Source organism: Gobio gobio, assembly GCF_949357685.1.
Source record: "Gobio gobio genome assembly, chromosome: 2".
NCBI lineage: Eukaryota > Metazoa > Chordata > Actinopteri > Cypriniformes > Gobionidae > Gobio > Gobio gobio.
In genome coordinates, this window is record NC_137098.1 from 45,151,168 (window position 1) to 45,167,612 (window position 16,445).

At 38.2% G+C, this 16,445-nt stretch overlaps 1 protein-coding gene across 3 annotated transcripts in view; it reads left to right on the forward strand.

Annotated features, from left to right (window-relative positions):
- The window catches only part of pias1a (protein inhibitor of activated STAT, 1a), a 54,649-nt gene that overhangs the window by 699 nt on the left and 37,505 nt on the right, over nucleotides 1-16,445 (forward strand). Inside the window, exon 1 of one of the 3 annotated variants that reach the window (XM_079840065.1) lies at nucleotides 9,635-9,913. The exons of the other annotated variants lie outside the window; for them this stretch is intronic. The gene's annotated coding sequence lies outside the window, so the exon portion shown is untranslated. Of the gene's footprint in view, nucleotides 1-9,634; nucleotides 9,914-16,445 lie in introns of those variants that run through there. 3 annotated transcript variants of the gene reach the window in all.

The window sequence follows — 16,445 nt, forward strand, 5'->3', positions numbered from 1 at the left end:
CTTAAAAAAGAGTTCCAATATTGTGTTATTATTGCTGTTTTATAAAGTGTTAGTCCACCAAAATGTGAGAACTTCCGCGGAACAAAGTTTAGGCAGAATGACAGCCTCAGTCACCATTCGCTTTATTGTGTGGAAAAAAAGATATCATGAAAGTGCATTTTGCTGCATCTTGTGTTTCACAAAAGACAATATGTCATTCAGGGTTGGAACAACATTTATTTTTGCATTAAGTTTAATGCAATATGTTAATGACAGGTGTTGTATGACTGTGATGCTCTGATGCCTTTAATCTCAATTAGGAGGGTCTGTTAGCTCCTAACTCTCTGAGAATGGGAAATAGTAATCAACAACATGCTAAAGCACTATTATGTTTTTTCCTCTCTCATTTTAGCAAGCTGTGCATGTCTGATAAAGTTTTTTGATTTGTGTCTATGGAAACTGAAATCCTCTGCACACTGTTTTAAATGTCTGTGCTTTTGTGATTTGTGCTGCTCTTGTGTTTCATTCTCATTCAAGGTTTCATCTGGTCTTTTTGCTTTATAGTCAGTTAGAAAAAGTCCTGTTTTTCTACTTATTTATTTATTACGTATTGACCTACTGTTTGTCATTGGTCATTGATGTCTTCTTTGGCAGGTCCACTTCTTTATACAATGCAAAGCCATAATTAGATTAGGCTTGGGTCTAACCTGATATTTACAGCACCTCTTTTCACTTTGCTTGCAAAAATATTTAATAGTTAGTTACTTAAAGGCAGTAATCAGCAACTGTGCACAATGTTACTTTGGATTGCAAATAACAGTCGAATTTACAGAAGGTGTGGGTTGGGTGGATGAAAGTGGTTAACATGCTCACATGTTGCTTACTGGACTGATAATCATCATGCCTTCTAGGTCTCTCTAGCTGTGTCTTTCTGCACTTTTCACCCAAAAACTAAAATTCTGTCATTAATTTCTCACTAATCTCTCATGTTCCAAACCAGTAAGACGCTTAAAAAAATTCATAAAGATATCGTAAAACTAACCCATATGAATTGAGCGGTTTAGTCCAAACATTTCGGAAGAGACACCAATCGCTTTATATGACGAACAGATTGATTTTAGGGTTTTATTCACATAAACATTCATCAATTCACACATCAGTTGTGGTAAACCAACAGAAGCCCAAGCATGTTTTCTTGACGTGCAACAACCAATGAGGTTTGTTCTCATGCGTCAAGCAGGTCCGGTTAAGCCTCTGTTTATGTTCACTGATCATCGTTTATGTGTGAATAAAAGCCATTAAATCTGTCCATCATATAATGTGATCAAGTCTCTTAAAAAAATGTGGGAAAAAACACTGTTCATATGGATTAGTTTTACAATCTCGTTATGAACTTTTTGAAGCGTCAAAGTTTTGTCTTGAGAGTACAGAAAGCTCTCAGATTTCATCAAAACGTGTCATTTGTGTTCCAAAGATGAAGTTTTACAGGTTTGGAACGACATGAGGGTGAGTAAAATATGACAGAATTTTCATTTTTGGGTGAACTAACCCTTTAAACTCAGTTTTAGGGTGCGTTCACACTTGTGGTTCGGTTCGCTTGGTTTGTTTGGTCTGGACCAAAAAAACCCAAAAAACATTTAGTCCTGGTCCGCTTAGCGTTCACATTGCCATTTTTATCACCAAATCTAAAGATACCGATATCTTAAAATATACCAAAACATGCCTGTGATGGGCAACATCACGACTGTGACGAGAAAAGACGGGTTTGCGTAAGCATTTTGTCCTTTTTAGGGTCTCATCTTCCTGTTTTTTTTTTAATTTAATTTTTTTACTTGTCTTACATTTACGCATTTAGCAGACGCTTTTATCCAAAGCGACTTACAATTTGGGGGTACAATAAGCGATTGGTCGTGAAGAGTCGAGTGAGCGCAACAAGTGCCTGAAATACTTGGTCCGTGTACATTTCTCAGTGTAGCACAGGCTAGAGTAGGGAGGGAAAGAGGAGGAGAAAGAGGAAAGGAAATATTAATATTATTATTTTTTTAAGTTAAGTTTTTAAGTTTAAGTGCTCATGGAAGAGATGAGTTTTTAGTTGACTTTTAAATGTTGTCAACGAATCAGCATTTCGGATGGTGGTGGGAAGATCGTTCCACCAGCTGGGAACGTTGAATGAAAATGTTCTGGAAAGGGATTTTTTGCCTCTCTGTGATGGTACTTCTGGTGGGGGTGTGGAGTCGTAGAATCGAGTCAAAGTATGCAGGAGCTGAGCGCATGGTGGCTCTGTAGGCAAGCATCAGCGCCTTAAACTTGATCCGAGCAGCGAGTGGTGGCCAGTGCAGAGAGATGAAGAGTGGTGTGACGTGGGTCCTTTTGGGCTCGTTGAAGACCAGACGTGCCGCTGCATTCTGGATCATTCGAAGTGTTTGGATCGCACAAGAGGGGAGTCCAGCCAGAAGCGCATTGCAGTAGTCAAGTCTAGAAATAACCAGGGCCTGGACAAGAAGCTGTGTTGCGTGTTCTGTTAGGAACGGTCTGATCTTCCTGATGTTGTACAGCACAAACCTGCACGAGCGAGCTGTCTTAGCAATGTGTTCTCTGAAGGACAACTGGTCATCAAATGTAACTCCAAGATTTCTGACTGATTTTGAAGGGGAAATCAGGGATGTACCTAACTGGATGGTGAAGTCATGTTGCATAGTGGTACTGGCGGGGAAGATGAGGAACTGAACAGTTGAGCTGTAGGTGATTTTTACTCATCCATGCAGAGATGTCAGCCAGACAGCTGGAGATTTTTGCAGATACTGTGGGGTCGTCTGGTTGGAATGAAAGGTAGAGCTGAGTGTCATCAGCATAGCAGTGATATGAGAAGCCATGTGCCTGTATGATGGGACCTAATGAAGTAGTGTAAATGGAGAAAAGGAGAGGTCCAAGCACTGAGCCCTGAGGAACCCCCGTGGTCAGTTGATGCGCTTGGGATTCCTCTCCTCTCCAGGCAACCTTGAAGGACCTACCTGTTAGGGCTGCTCGATTATGGAAAAAATCATAATCACGATTATTTTGGTCAATATTGAAATCACGATTATGTAACACGATTATTTCACATGACTTTGGGAATGTGTTGTATTTATTAAAAATACACCTTTCAACAATTCAATTGAAATTGTAACATTTGTTGTACTTTTTGAACTATTAAAATAAATAATATAACATATATTCAAATCAAAGTATAAAAGTATTCACGTAAAAATGATAACGACAAATAAATAAGATCAACAATATGGTTCGGCTATGCTTTTCATGTACGTCTAACATTAGTTTTCAGGTACAGAAATGTATCAAATGTAAAATAACATTGCATATTTGAGTGCATAAATTAAAGATTAATCCTATTAAACTTACAAAAGCTATTCAATCAAGAGCGGTGAGTGATGTCCTTGTCTTTTGTTGTTTGACATTAAACAGACAGCAGTAAAGGCTACTGCCCCTTTAAGACCTCGCGTCTTCTTTATCGACTGTATAAAGTTCACTTAAGGCATATACAGACTATGTCTGCTAAGATACTCATCAAGATGGACATGTTGACATACGTTTTGTGTGAGTTTGTCCGTTTAAGAGCAAGACTTGAAAGAGAACTCAATATTTGCGCGCTGAGAGACGTGTGCGCGCTCTCGGATGACACAGAGACACATTTTCTCACAGCGCGCGCGGCTTCTCATTCTAAACCTAAACCCTAAAGCACTAAACCCGGGTGATGACGGTGAAAACGACTGGTCATATTCGAAAATATGGCAGCACTCGCAATCTCGCATGCATTGAACAAAGTTTACAAAGAGAGAATTATTTGAAAAATATGAAGGAAAAAAAGGACGTTTACACGGCTCCCCTGCTCTCGTCAGTTTTTGTTTCTTTATTAGATTGTCATAGGTCACTCTGTTTAATTTTCAAGTGGTTAAACAAATTCGTGGTGTTCCCTTGCGTTGCAGCCACTACCATGTAGAAAATCTTAGCATGTTTCTGCTCGTCGTCTGATTCCTCGAAGCCAAACTGTTCCCAGACAACGGAGTTGGTTTTGCCTTTTTTGCTCACCAAACGCTGCTGTAACTGCCCTCCTTCTGCCATCTTTACTCGCGCCGAGTTTTTAAATTCCAGCGGATGATATGCACACGAGACTCACGACCTGAGATAGATTTGTGGGTTCGAGAGGGGCGGATGTGCGCGTGCGCGTTTCATTCAGAACGCAAGGCAAAATAATCGTTTTTTCTCGATTGTACTATTTTGGTGATCGTTGGGAGGCAAAATCGAAATCGAAATCGAAATTCGATTAATTGCACAGCCCTACTACCTGTGAGATAAGATTCAAACCAATGGAGCGGAGTCCCTGTCTTTGCTCCGAGTTACGTTCATATTTCATTCGAGCCGCTCTAGAGTTCATTTAGAAGTGGACCGAGATCCATCTTTTCAGTGGTCTCGCTCTGCTCTTTTGGTGCGCACCAGGAATCGGATGGCAGTGTTCACACTTATTTTAATGCACCGCACTAACAGAGAAATCGTACCAGGGTTTGTTTTAATCGAACCAAACATGCCAAGTGTGAACACACCCTTAGATTAGAATGCAGAATACAGTCTAATCTGAGCTGTATATTTAGTTAACTTTTTTGTACTTTGAGGCATTTGGCAAAGATTCAGACCGTGTTCCTTCCTGGTAAACTCAATGTACATAACATGCTGATTATACCTACGTATTTCCGCTAAAATCTCAGTGCTACGTTAGTACAACTGTATTTCTAATAACTGCCGATAACAACAAATTATATTTTATTATATACATATATAATATACCAATATCGATTTTAACAAACAACTATTGGCCGATTCTGATACTTGTTATTGCTGCATCATCAAATCATTGGTCCCGAGGACCCTATTGGAATTGCTCTGTTTATTTCTATTGAATTTAGATTGGATCCATTTAACATTCAACAGGCCAAAATATCTAAATACAACAGAACAAAGATGCATATGAAATAAACAGTGCTTAGGTCTAAAGGCCTGTTCACACCGGGACGATTTTCGCACGTGTTTATCGCCGACGTTTAACGCCTCGGGACTAAACAATGGGTGCCAATGTGAGTGTTCACACCGACGCGCAAAACGCCAGGCGTAAAAGCGTCATTTAAAAAAAAACGCCTCGGGTTCGTTATTTTATTTGACGCGGCGCGTAAAAAACTGTCCGACCAATGAGATCGGCGCTTTTGTTCACGTGCCTGGAGCTGCTGAAGTGACAGTAAAACACGACTTGTTGGCGCTCAAGCACAAAACGGTCTTGCCGAGCACACATTGATACGACGAAGAAGTAGTAAGTAGACAAAGAAGATGAACTGCTAATGCTGCTTGCCAGTTAGCAAAAAGTGTGTGAATGGTTTTGTCCATATACATAATATGTCTATGGTTTTGGCAAGCACGTAAATACTGTCTCTCTTCTCCTTCTGTGTGACAAGCGAGTGTCAGAGGCTTAAAGTGCCGCAGCACCAACTTGTGTACCGGGAGCGCATCGACTGAATGTGCATGTTCACTCGGCGCAGCATCAGTGAAAATCGCTTGGGTGTGAACACTCAAGACGCGCCGAAAAACGGCACGAAAAACGCTGGCGATAAGCGCGCGCGATATTCGTCCCGGTGTGTACAGGCCTTAACAGTAGTTTTCAGGTACAGAAATAAAGTAATCAAATGTAAAATATATTCTTCATTGTATAAATTAGATATTAGATATTAATCCTTATTAAAGTTAAAAAAGTTATTTAGTCTTTTTTTGTATTTTGTTGTTTGATTAAAGTTAAAACAGACAGCTGCACAGCAGGAATATTAGTATCATTTTAAGAGCTGCGTGGATCCAATATACTGGTACGCATGCGTTTTATTTCTCAACTGTTTACATTCATTTAAGATCTAACCAAATATGTTTACGAGGATACTCGCCAAGACAGGCTTTTTGATATAATTTTGAAGAAGACGTGAAAGAGAACTCAATTCAGTATTTGCCCGCTGTCTAAAACGCGGCTTTCCAGGCACGTGCTTTGGATGTGTGCGCACACAAAATTGAATGTTTAAATTTGCAAGGCTTAAAAGTACGTACAAAAGATAAACTTTCGTGAAGATGCAGCACTGGCCTGATCGGGATTCATAGTTCCGTCAATTGTCCCGAGCGTCATTTATACTGGCACAGAGCAGGCCGTATATTGTTTTAGCAAATATTTAATTATTTTTCCCAGAGAAAAACGTTAGAGTTTGCAACAGACATTATACAACTCGGTGCCTTCATGCAGTTAATTCATAAGTCATGCTAGCCAATATGCCAGTGGTTTAAAATTGTTAAAAAATAAGGCAGATACATCGGTGATCGGTTTCCTGACACTGCCCTCCACCGGCAGTAGTGGTGGCCACAGAGACAAAATATGGAAGTGATCGTTCATTGAGTCCGTTGAATTACCTCAGGAGGAGTGATATGTTGGGGGGTCGTTGGGACTGTATGTTTTCAACAAATCACTCATGTTTTTTTTTTTTTTTAGAATTGATCAAAGTCTCCTTTTGGGTTAAGACTGAACTTCATTAATCCCAGAAGGGACGTTTGAGTCATGGATCAGATTACTTCTTCAACTTCACATCACAGTTCCTTTAGACCTTTTTTACATTTTCAGTCAGAGGAATTGCGTTGATTTCCACAGGAGCATGATATTTGTATCTGGTGCTGATTTATATAATGGTGATTAGGTAAGAGTTGATGTAACCTGAGCTGTTTTTAAAGCATTTGAGTTTTACGTAGTCCTGTTGCCTACCTGCAGGAATGATCGGTTTTCTGGGTGTACACGTATTCCTCGTTTTATTATTTTATCCATTTGATGAGTTCCACGCACTCTCACACTGATGTGCTCATTCCCTCTCAGGCTGTAGCCAGCTATCTCTGTCCACACAAATAGCCTCCATCAACACAGAGGTGATTAAGGTGGGGATTGTGGTTGTGTGTGTGTGCGCGTGTTTTATATCTCCCTTCAGCAGATGTTCTCTTACCTGGCTCTAGCTCCTGTACCAATTTCCTGTGGGTTTAGCTCACACTGCACGTTCTCACACACAATGCAGCACATAACCAAATACTGGAATAGAGAAATTTCTACCAGAATATGTGGAATCATCCTACTGATCTGGGGTCATTTGCTGTTATTATGGCTTATAAATACGTGTAGTCAGCTCAGCACTCATGCTCTGTTTGGAAAAGGACTGTCATCTTAATCGTGAATTAAACTCTCCCTGTCACCTCTCAGCATACTTCACACTACATTACAGCATTGTAGATGAATGAGGTTTATATTTAAGACACGATGAGCTCCACATGGCCAACAAATTAGATTTTATGTTTTTAAAGCTGCCAAGAGACAGTGATGCACATGCAGACTGACTAAAGAAAGAGGATGCTGAAAAGCACTCATCTTCTCGCGCTGTCTGTGATTTGTTTGTACTTGAGGGTGTTTTGTAAATGCAGGTTATAGATCTTGTTCATCCATGTATGTGTTTCATATTTTATTATTTTTTACATGTGCATAACACACACAGTTTCTGCTAATCTCATGTTAAACTTGAGTACCTATAGAGTAGTATTGCATCCTTCATATCTCTGAACTTCTGAAGAGTCTTTAGTTGTATCATATTTATTAAAGACAGATAAGTTGTACCGTTTTTCTTTTCTTTTCGGAAACAGCCGAGCTTGTGGATGCCGGCAGTGGGTGGGGCACACACGCACACACACACACACACACACACACACACACACACACACACACACACACACACACACACACACACACACACACACACACACACACACACACACACAATACATGATGGCATTATCCCTGGATAACTTTCGATTCACAATACATTTGTGTTGTTTACATTAATATGCACTTACGTGCCGATTGCCAACAAAACACACATTTGATGCAGTTTCACTCGCCAACCTTCGGTTTCGACTCTGGAACAAACAAACACACGGTAGAAGTGCCCATACAAGGAATTCTGCCCTTTATGATGTCATACAGGGTCATACTCGGAAAAAACTTTACGAAACTTGAAGCCATGTATTTGGCACAGAAATACTCTTAAATAAAATACTCACAGAAAGAAAAAAAAAATTTGGCCATGTTTAGCATGGGAATCTAACTATTTAACAGTGTAAATAAGTCAGAATGCATGAAATAGCATTAGACCCCCGCTTTAATCATATTCGTTCTTTTGGTGAAAAGACTTTCCTCCGGTGACGTATTCTGGACTTCTCCAATCATTTTGTCTGTTTTAAAACCAAAATATTAACAGAAACCCAAAACAACATTAGTGCAACAGCCACATCTTAAAAACCAATCAACAACCGATGGATAGAATCAAATCCTCGCCTTACATTTTTTCTTTTTCAATAATCTATTACACTCAGATTTATATTACAATACGGAAGAAAAGTTCTCTCGATACTTCTGTTCCATCATGACTTTAAGAGATGTGTACGGCGGCCATGCTAATCAATTAAATCTTATCTTGAAGTGCACTTTTTTTTACCACCCTACAACTGTCATTAGTGTTTTTTTGCATTTAGTTGTTTTGAAATGCATTTGGTGTTAAATATAATTCAATATATTTCTCTGTGTAAACACAGGAAAATGGAAGTGCTTTCTCTTCCAGGAAAATGAAGCTCAAGTGTGCTTTGGTCACTGGTTTGCTTGTGCTTTGGATTGCTCTGATGTCTGGTCTGAATTTTTCATTGTGTCTCATGCAGAAAGTCCTCTGTAGTCTGACTGTGTCCAGGCCTTAGAACATGAAGAGAAGGGACACCTATCTGAATGTCCTGACTCTGTAGGGAGAAAAGTTTGTGTGTTTGAGATGTTAAATAAGTGTGTTAGAGCCGGCTGTTCATGAAGTGAAGGTATTATACACCGACACACATAATCATAATCATTACATCAGGAAAAGTTTTTTTTGAAATGCAGTAGTGATTAGTGGATTTATCAACACATGCGTAAGAATGCCATGTGGGCTCAGAAAGCTGTCATATCCTTGGTTTTACATGTTTGCTTGTTTCTGAACTTGCAAACAGTATGCGATTAACAGCCAGTCTCCACTCTGGCAAATGTTCATGGCCACCTACTCCATCCTCCTGTTAAAATCAAATTATTTGGAAGTGTTCAAAACCGAACTTAACTGACTCAGGGACTCAATGATCAAGATAGTCCGATGTATCAGTCAGGCTGATTAGGTATCCATTGGGAAATTGTCGGCATCAGTCGATAAGTGTCTGCTTGACCCATTGACGGCACTGTTAGTTCACTTTGCTTTTTTATCAGTTTTGAAATCTACCAACAGTATTGTCAAGGCATACAACATTTCTATTTTTGTGTGAAGTGTGAACAGCAATGTTGTGTATATTTCGTTATTGTCATTTAAATTGTGTTATGCGAGTAAAGATGGGATTTAGTGGGAATTAAAGGTAGGGTAGGTGATTTGTTCCAGAAACATTTTTTGTTATGCTGGTTGGTTGAAAGTCTCCTCATATCCAAATAGCAATCACTAAGTAAAGTGGTCTAAATGTATTTTCGTATGTTTATCATCTGTGAAAGGTGTAGGACCATAAAATGTTCGTTCCAAGGGCAACGATACGATGTCCATACCTGCCTGTCAACAGACGTCAGTCACCGAGCACACAACCAAAACAGCAGCCACCTTTTACAGTTCCTCCTGAACCAAAACAACAAGCTTATGCTGCGTTCACGCCATGTAATTTGTAAGAGATGGAAACTCGTGACGTTATTCTCGGAGCAGTTCGTGACTCGAATTTATGCTTTTCAATGGCAACACTATCAACGCTGAAATGAATCTGCAGCAGTCAGGTGATACAGGTCAGTGCTCTTTAAGTTGTTTATGTTCATTATTATTGTAATGTTATGTGCTTTGAGACATGAGGTAGTTTAACGCTCTCTTGTGACGCTTTTGTTTGCTCCCTGCTGTACGTGTTCATGTGTTTTGGAGGAGACGTGTTTTTGGAGACGCTCTGAAGGGAGGGTGGGATCTTAAGCTTTCAAAGCTAGTTCGCTATTGCTAGCCTCTCTGAAAATCGCCTACCCTACCTTTTAAGTTTTTGTATTTCATATTGTTTCTTTTTTCTCTGTATTGTGAAATTGAGATCTTTAGCTACTTAAAATGGTATTGCGTGTTCATATTTTAAAACAACAGCAATGACAACTCAGAAAGTGTCCAGCTGGCCTTATACCAATTGACCACTACTCATGGACCAAATTTTTATTTCTAGATGACAGATTATAGATGTTGAAAAAATGAAATATTTTATATGTGCTTCTGCACGCACAATTTTCAATAATAATATTGTAAAACATCCATACGTACAAACTACAAACATCATTTTTATGAAGAAAATATTCAATAAGTGTTTTGATTTCAATCAAACAAAAAATGTATTCATCCTGTTAAAATGTAAAATGGTATTTAGTCCTTCTAAAATAGAATGATTCTTGTAAAAATTTGATTAATACAATACAATTATAGTACAGAATACAATTATAGCTTGTATACAAAAACATTTTAAAAAGTTATAACATATACGAAATACAGTATATCCTAATGTAATGTATTTACTGTTCTGTTGTCTTTACTCTTTAGCCTAATAAACAACCCCTAAACCTTAATTTTAAACTGTAGTTTAAAACAAATGATTACAGTTATGCAAAGACTCCCGTTATTTATATTCTTAATTTGAAAACATTACACTTTCTCAGTTAATTTCACCTTTTGTTGCTATCGTTGCTGGTGCTGGTGCTGCTGTTGTTATAAAAACTTTTTTTTTATTGATGAATTGATGAAAACAAAATTGAACAAAAACAAATACATTCAAAATCATTCATCAGACATGCATACAAATTATCAGTATAGTTTAGCAAATATCATCATCGGTCGTCGGTCTATGTGTTGTGCTCTTTCTCCAAAAAATGAACTTGATTTATTTGATAGAACAGTAAAACAGAACATTTTACTTTTTTCAAATTATAATGCTGCACTAAACTGCACCTGTTCATCATATTTTGGGCTTTTGTGGTCTCGATGTTCAGTCACTTGTTCCTTCTTCTCTGAAGGAGCTTCATTGAGTAGCACACACAGCATTAGTAGCTCTGTTTGTGTGTTGTGTGTTTGTAGACAGTTAAGTGGCTCTGCTGGGGACTTTGTTATTTACTGCTGTCATATCCGAACCCTTTAGATCATGCTATGATAGTATGGTTACATGGATGTATGTGTGTGCGCGCTCACCGCTGGAGCTGTGTTGGAGAAACACAAAGCACTGAGGTATGTGAGTGTTGATCTTCCGCCAATGAGCTGCAGGGCTGGAGATGGTGGGGGAGGGGTGGACCAGAGAAAGAGAGAGAGAGAGAGAGAGAGAGAGAGGAGAGAGATGGAGGAAAAGCTGGCACACTAATTGTGTTCTGGGCTCTTAGCTAGAGAGAGAGAGAGCGAGAGAGAGAGAGAGTGTGCATGCATGTGAAATCGGGGGTAGGTGTGTGTTTGTGACTCTTCAACTGTTTGTTGGCCTTCAGTCGCATCAGCAGACAGACAAGCATGCGAAAGGACAGAGGGATTCTGTCTCTGAATCACCTTCATCCTCTGAAATTACACTTCAGGAAAGATGATCTTCATCATGGGCCCATGTGCACCTGAGCCCCAAAGACAGACCACAAACGCGCTCAAATTAACATGTTGCACACCTGAGCCCTAAAATGCTTCTCTGTTTCAGCATCGGAGAAACACAAACATATCTTTATGTTTTGTGCTGGTGTATGTGGCATTTTATGTTCTCCTTTCTGATTTTAATAAGTAAAAATCTGCATGACCTTGAAGAATATTTGGCTGGATCACCCGCATGAAGCGATATTAGAGCATGTACCTGGCACAGATTTACCCTGAATAGCAGGAGCCAAATTACACACACACACACACACACACACTGGAAAACGAAAAATATTTTAAATGTTTTTCAGAAGAAATGAGAAGGAAGTACTCTTCTTTCAATGCCCCCCTAAGACAAAAACACTAACCCATAAATTTGCATATTATAGCCTAAGTAAATAATTCACCTTCTTTTTTGCTCGTATGCCGAACAGTCGTAACCTTTGTGCTGTTTGTGTTGCGTGCGCTTATTAATTCACTGACCTCCCCTAATCAGGTGCACCTGTTTAATAAGCCCTTCAATAGATGGTCAGATTCCAGCTGTTTTCTTTTTCACTGGGTCTCTATGCAGTGTTCACTGCTCCCTAAACACAGAGCAGGGGATTATTAGAATTTCACTTGGCACAATTAATTTGTTTGGGACTTCATCAAACTCAGACAACATATTAGGTGAGTCACACAGATTAGGTGTTTTGAGTATGACGATGTAACAATATCATGATTACCACTAGGGCTGTGCGATATTGAAGAAATTTGCAATATGCAATACCTTGTTAAATAATGCGATATTTGATACAATATTGCTTTAAGTGTGTAAAATCGATTTAAATGATATTAAAACAAAATATTTAAAAACTGAGAATGATACCATTTATGTGTTTCACATTCTTTCTGGGGAAAGAAAGCATCGCTACAACTTCTGAAAGTGACCAGCAGTGTTTTAGCAAAAATGTATGGTTCAAATCTGACAATATAATTTTAACATCAATGTAAACAATCAAAAAATGTAATGCCAATATTTAAATACCAAAAACTCTTAGCTTGACTTGGTTATATAGTTATCAACCTTTAACTTAACATCAAGAACATCCAGGTAAACAAAGACACCTGAAAGACACCTATTTTTGTCATTTTAATTTATTTTTTGTTATTAAAAATAAGAACTAAAAACAGTAGACTTCACATTAAAATATACACTGATACATAATAAAGCTACAAATGTAATTCAGCCAAGAGCAGAGAGTGATTTTCTCTTTTTCTTTTGTTGTTTGACAGACAGCGGCAGGTTTACTGTATTAGCAGGCTGTCACTTTAAGACCTAATGCACAGATCCTATTGACACGCGTTCAGTTTCTTTCCCCAACTGATATCGTTCACTTAAAGCATAACCAACTGTGTTTATATTAATACTCGTCAAGACAGCCATTTTGACATAACTGTATTTGACAGTTCTAGTGTGTAAAAAGACACAAAACAGAACTGAAGGGACTCTTTCAGAGAGACGGCTTGTGCGCACGTTTCCGTGTGTGTCAGACAGCAGACAGCGCGAGACTGCAAGGAGAAGTTATTGTGTTTAATAACTCTTTTTAACATCAAGCAAGTCACATAAGTAACAGTCGTGTGCCCAGTCTATTCTCTGCTATATGCGTCGACCTAAAACATACACTTTTCACAATATTGAAGTAGCCTATTAAAATCATTCAGATACGTGCCGTTGCGATATGTACATTTGCGCTATTTCGATAATTTCGATATATTGCCCAGCCCTAATTACCACACTTTTATATTCATGAAATTTAGTCATCAAATCACTGCCTGCAATGTCATCTTACCTGGCTGATATGCAACCCATCACAATAGTTTTCTAACGATCACACATATGTTATGCTTTATACTCACAAAATGTCCTAGTGACTGACCACTTCTAAATACTGACCACTCGAACTTCTAAATACCTTTCTAAAACCACATTTATTTGATCCACCACACTTGAGGTTGAATTTATTATCGGGGTAGTTTTTTAGGCTTTTTTTAAATGTATAAAGTCCAAAATATCTTATTATAGCAAAATACTTTACATTTATGATGATTACATTTACCTAAGGGACTACAGCGCTTTAGTGAAATAGCCTAGTATGATAGACATTTTTTGCATGAATTATTTCTTGACTGTTATGATTGTAAATGTATTCATATGCAGGACTCCACTGCTTGAATATGCATTCAACATGCCTGAACAGGTTGTGGAATCTTTCTTAAATTTGGCATGAAATGAAAATATATACTCTATATTTTGTATTATAAATCTTATTGTGGGCAATTTACTCTGTGCATTTGATGTTGCAGTTTTTACTTAACTATTACTGAAGTATTACTGAACCTTCTGCTGAGAACAACAAACGTCTCTCTGGTGACATATGCAGGACTTCCCCAATTATTTTTGTCCACGTAAACCCTGCCACTGAACTGCGGTTCATCTGCATCCACACAACAACCGATGAATAAAATCCCCATCCTGCATTTTTCTTTTCAATAATCTGTTAAACTCGGAATTATATCACAATACAGAACTAAAGATCTCTCGCTACTGTAATTTCATCTGAACTTTAAAATGGCAAAATACCTTGTTAAAGCGATAGTTCACCCAAAGATTTAAATTCTGTCATCATTTACTCTCCCTCATGATGTTCCAAACCTGTATGCCTTTCTTTATTCTGTGGAACACAAAATATGATATTTTGAGAGAAATATTTTTTTGTCTGTACAATGGAAGTCAATGTGAACTGTTTGGTTGCCAACATTCTTTGTGTTCCTCTTGAATGAACCCCATGTCCACCTTTTTCCAGCCTACTAAGTTTTGAATTATGGGAGGCACTTCCGGTTTGGGGAACTTCCACTCAAAAAGACTGAAACAAATCATTTCAAATTATAAGTTTGCGCTAAAAATAATTCTTATCCGTCAGTTTGACTTAGTTAGCTGTCAATTTGCCTTTATGCTTTATTTTCATACGTCAGAACGAAGAATGACGTAACACTTGGTGTTTTAATGTGACACGGTATCTCAAGAATATCTGTGGCAAGAGCTCTTTTCAGTAGTGTTTTTTCCTCCTGATTATTTTCTTTTTTTTACTTTGTATTCCACTGTAACAGTATGAAAAAAGACAACATACTGTGCACTTGTGGTCTGCTCTCCTGATTTACTTTACGATATATCCCATGAATAATTCACAGGAATGCACTAAGAGAATCTCTTGTTTTTCTCCCCAAATCCTTGCATCTTTTTCCAGGTTTGTTTTCACATGGATGCTTTAAAATTTAATTGTCTCCCCTTTTGACTTCTAATCCCTATTAGCAGTGTTTACTGAAATGTTTCTAAAGCAGTTGAATCTGTAAAAATGACTGAATGCACTTTAAACTATTATCACTCAATGCTTAAGTTAATGAACATTTTTAATTAAAGCAGCGTGTGTTACATAATAATACAGATATATATTACTACAGTGATATTAAATATGCCGTAATATTGCTGTGGAAAAAAATCGAGCTTTTGTTTTGTTCAAATTACTGTTGAAAGTATTTTTTTAATGCTTTTACAATTTTAAGTTTCTATTTAATGTTCGATGATTGGTGAATAAAATAATTTTACCCATTTTTGTTTTCTTTTTTTTCTTTAAAGCTGCTTATTGCGTTCTTAGAGCGAGCCTTTAACTGATTGTTTACAGTTTAATGTTATTCCCATAATTAGCGCAAAGCATCATGGGGTGTAGGAATAAGGTGGATATGTTTAAAAATAGTGAGCTTGCTTTGCAGGCTTCTTTAGCATTACCTGTTCATAGTGCCTGTTTGAATGAAGCTGACTGTTTGACTGCAGACAGAGAGTATACTTCTATCTGTGTTTCTCCTCTCTGCGGTTTTAGAGTGGCGGTGTTGTTGAACCACTTTCAAACTCATATGACAGTGTTGTGCAATTAAACCTCAACAAAGGTGGCCGAATCTGACGTTGACACTGCTGCAACTAAGACCTTTACTTTCTGACTTCTGGAATTTTGTGTGTGACATTGCGCTGTATTAGTTGGTTGTAAATGGCTGTGGGATAAAGCATTAGACCCAATGGACTTTGAGGAAGAGGGGTTTGAGTGTAGGAGAATGATAGTATGTGTGGGCAGTTGACTTTGGTGAGAAAAATCTGAGAAATTAAACATGAATATTATGCAGGTACACAGTACACAAGTGGCTGCTCACAAACGTGTTTGGTGTATCCTGCATTTTAGGCTTATTTGTGTCAGTTTTCTAGGCTAAATCCTGCAACTGTCATGTGATATGTCAGATTATATGATGGGTATATTCATTTCTAAACATTTTGTTTTCTGAAATCTAGATATATCTATTTTTTAATTAAAGTAACAAACTAGGCCTAGTTTGTATTAAAATTCAAATATGGCTTTCTGTTAGCCTGACAAGCCAGACCCACATCAAGATGTTGGGTCTGGAAACTCACTATTGACAGGGCTCAATCCGAGGGGCGGGATAAACAGTTGTCTTTCAGATTCCCTCTGCACGCAATTGGATAGCGCTACAACCAACCAGAGCAATGAAGAAGGTGAAGCCGAGCTAACGTTAGTTGATAGACTTTCGCCGTATCCGGTCGGCAAAACTTCGAACACATCTTCTTTTCTTAAGAATGACTTCAGTGCCGTT